We start from the raw sequence: 3,863 nt of genomic DNA on the forward strand, positions 1-3,863 counted from the left end.
ATATGGCGTACGTCTAACGCGTCAGAAGATATGGCGGAGTAAGGGTCACTGGAAAATGAATAGTGCACTTTTACGTCACGCTGCATGTCGCCCGTCGATAGAGGCGGTCTGGGAGACCTGCGCGTTCGCCGCCAATGAGCATACACCTCGGTTCTCCAGTTCTGGATCAAATGCGCAAAACCAACGTTACGGAGAACGTTGATACGATACGGGCGGGACAAATCGCAGTGTAACCGCACGACGGCGGATTTTTATTTTACAGCCCTGAGGGAGCTTATGTCCCAACAACCATCGCCGGAAAGGCACACGGCCATGCGCAGGATAAAAGCCAAGTTATTACAGCTGACGAGACTAAGAATGGAAGGGATAATGGTCCGGGCGAGGTTGGCGGACACAGTTGCTGCCGAAACCCCCTCCATGCACCACGTGGTACGTGAACGCCAACGACGACGGACATTGATCAGGGAAGTAATCTCTGAAACTGGCCAGCAAGTTGTGAACCAGCGTGGTATTGCGCATGTGTCTACTATTTCCGCCAGTTATATGGACCTGTACAAGTGAACCACGAGACACTACATGATGTCATCTCGGAAATTCCAGATAGAGGACCACCACTGGATGCAGAGACTTTCATCACAGCTATAACGGAGGACGAGCTGACAGACACAGTTGCCAGGGAGGCTCCGAACAAGTCCCCAGGACAGGACGGCTTCCCAATTGAATTTTACCGCGCCTTTGCATACCTCATGGGACGGACCTGGATTCAGATGTGCAACGAACTCCTGTTACCGCAGACTAAGATACCTGCCGAATTCACGGAGGGTATCATCATCCCAATACCCAAACCACGCGGTGGCAAAAGGCCAGGAGATTATAGACCACACACTCTCTTGAACTGCGACTATAAGAATTTCACGTGCATCCTTGGGGCTCGCCTGCGGTCTTCAATTCCTGATACACTCTTCATAGATCAAACATGCCTCGGCGGTAAGAGTAACGTACATACGGCGCTTGGTGACTACCGAGATATCATCGCATTAGCAGCGGCATCCCGAGTGTGTGGGGCACTAGTCGCTATTGACTTCGATCATGCGATCGACAGAGTGGGTCATATCTTTTTGCACGCAGTGATGGGCAGATTGGGAATCTCACAGGCCTTCATTCTAGTGATGATGCGACTGCTAAACGGCGTGCGATCAAAGGTCTCGGTGAATAGGGGGGGGGGGGGAGGGGGGCACTGACTACATTGTTATTTCAAGGTCAGATCGTCGAGGTTTCCCTCTTTCCCTTTTGATAATTTTGTATGCAATGTCTTTGGAACCCTGTCTACATGGTCTCCGAAGGCGGCTGGCGGGAGTGCCGTTGCCACAACTGACCTTTCATTGCCGCGCTTATGCTGACGATGTGATGCTGGTGGCAACGACAGGTGACGAAGTACGTACGGCGTTGGCATGGATACAGCAATGCGGGATGGCGGCAAGAAGCATGCTTAGTCTACAGAAGTCACGCTGCATGAATGTCGGTCGAGGATTACAACCGGGGAAGGAAGGCCCGCTCATGTTAGTTAAGACCATAAAATGTTTAGGTGTTATGTTCCACACGGATGTGCAGCGGACAGCAGCGGATAACTACCGACACATATTGAAGCTGATGCGGACAATGGTGCTGTTACAGAAATTAAGAGCGTTGGATATGATTCAGAGGATGACCTATGTTAACGTATAACTTATACCGAGCACCGAGACTCACTCACGTAGCTCATGTCTTGCCTTTAACGCGCACAATGGCATCACGGATACAAGCAACTTTCGGAACCTACGTGAGTGTGGGACACCTGTTTAAGATCCAATACACAACGTTTACGCTTCCCAACAACACGACTACCGACGACGCGAGATGTATACCAACTCTTACTGCGCCGGTGCCCCAGGAATACCCTGGAAAAGAAGTACCCAGACAAGAACTGGCCACAGATATGGCGCGTTATACGGAACGTTTACCTCCCAACGTCGGTACGCTCAACATGGTATGTGGTGGTAAATAGGAAGTTCGCAACGAATCAACGGCGGCACGCGATTTATTTGGCAGACACTCCACTATGTTTAGGCAGTGCAACAGTGGACATTGATGAACATCGTTTAGCATGTAGTGGGACGGCTCCGGTGTGGCACTTGGCACAACAGATATTGGCGTTTCTGTTACGCTCCGCCCCTCACACAATTTCATCAGACACACTTTTTTCCCCCAAGAATCTTATTTTCCGGTCCAAAAAAAAAACAATGCAGTGACATGGATACGGGGAATGGTTGTGGGCTACGTCTATAACGAATCGGAAAAGGACAAAATGGATTTTTGGCATTTTCTCCTGGATTGACACACGAAGCTGCAACAGCATAAGAAATATAGGCAAGACTTTGCTAATTACTTGGGACTTACATTTAGCGACCCGCCGGCCAGATGGGGTATGACGGGTGAGACATGAGATAGACGAAGAAGCTGAGATAGACATCGATCACACTTACGGACCCTTAGTTAATTTCGAGAAGACGACCCAGTCTTACACCAACGTCTGGAGAACGAGTCGATAGATGGCTCTCTTGCTCTATCGAACGTCGGGTCGTGAGCAGGTGTCGCCCCCGACACGAATTTCATTTCATTGCTACAGGAGCATATTTCTTTTGTATTTGTACTATCCGCGATGTCTTCGTGTCTTTCATTTGGACATTTTCAGTTTTATTCATTTCCTTACTTAATTAATTTTCTAATTAGCCACTATTTGTCAACATTTGGACATTGTAGACACTATTTATGCGGTAGTACAACAAAATGTATGTCAGCAAAGGTCGTAAGTCTGACATTGAAAAAAAAATTTTTTTAAATGGTCAGCGTGACGGATTGCCATTCCTCTGGGCCCGGGTTCGATCCCCGGCTGTGTCGTGGAATTTTCTCCGCCCAGTGACTGGGTGTTGTGCTGTCGCCATCATCATCATCCTATCATCCTCATCGATTGCCGGTCGCCAAAGGCGTCAAATTGAAAGACCGGCACCCGGCTGGGGGCCCCAGCCATACGATTAAAAAACCAGTTTGGTAAATAGCACCCATTATCGAAAACAAAGACATGACATACTATTTGAGTACATTGTTACAGTCCAGGTCATTACCAAAAGACAGGCAACGCGAGAATATTTTAAAGAACTGCAGGAAAATCGTCGAAACTTCGAAGTATTGTATAGACATTGGCAGTTTAAATTGGTATAAATAAATGTAACAAATACTCGCGTAAGTAGGCGGAAAGTATGTCATTACATGATTATACGAGTGCTGAAAATGATCTGGAAGCAGCCACATCCAGTAAACATCTGGGAGTATGTGTAAGTGAAGCGACTACTTAAGTCTAACTGCAGTGAGAGCAGATGCTAGACTGTGATTCTTTAAAAGAATCCTGAGGAATGTAGTCCTTTCATGAAGATTACAAAACCCTGGTGTGTCAATATCTGGATATTGCTGGTCAATTTGCGAACCGTACCTGAAATGAGTGATAGAGGAAACAGAGAAGGTGGAAAAAAAAACCACCACATATTGTCTCAGGTTCGTTCAGTAAGCTCGAAAACACGAGGGAGATGCTCTTCCTTGTCCAGTGGGAGGTGCTACAAGAGACGCGTTTTGCATCGCAGTGTGGTGTGGTTTACAGTTGTTATTCTGAAAGCGTCCTTTCCCAGAAGAGTCGGCCAGTATTTTGCTACTCCTGCGTGTATATGGTGAAGATCACGATGATAAAGGGATCTAATCTCACACCATAGCTTACCAAAAATGGTTCTTCATATGGTTGAAATGGCTCTCAGCACTATGACACTTAACATCTG

The sequence above is a fragment of the Schistocerca piceifrons genome, chromosome 8 (genome assembly GCF_021461385.2).
Source record: "Schistocerca piceifrons isolate TAMUIC-IGC-003096 chromosome 8, iqSchPice1.1, whole genome shotgun sequence".
NCBI classification, from domain to species: domain Eukaryota; kingdom Metazoa; phylum Arthropoda; class Insecta; order Orthoptera; family Acrididae; genus Schistocerca; species Schistocerca piceifrons.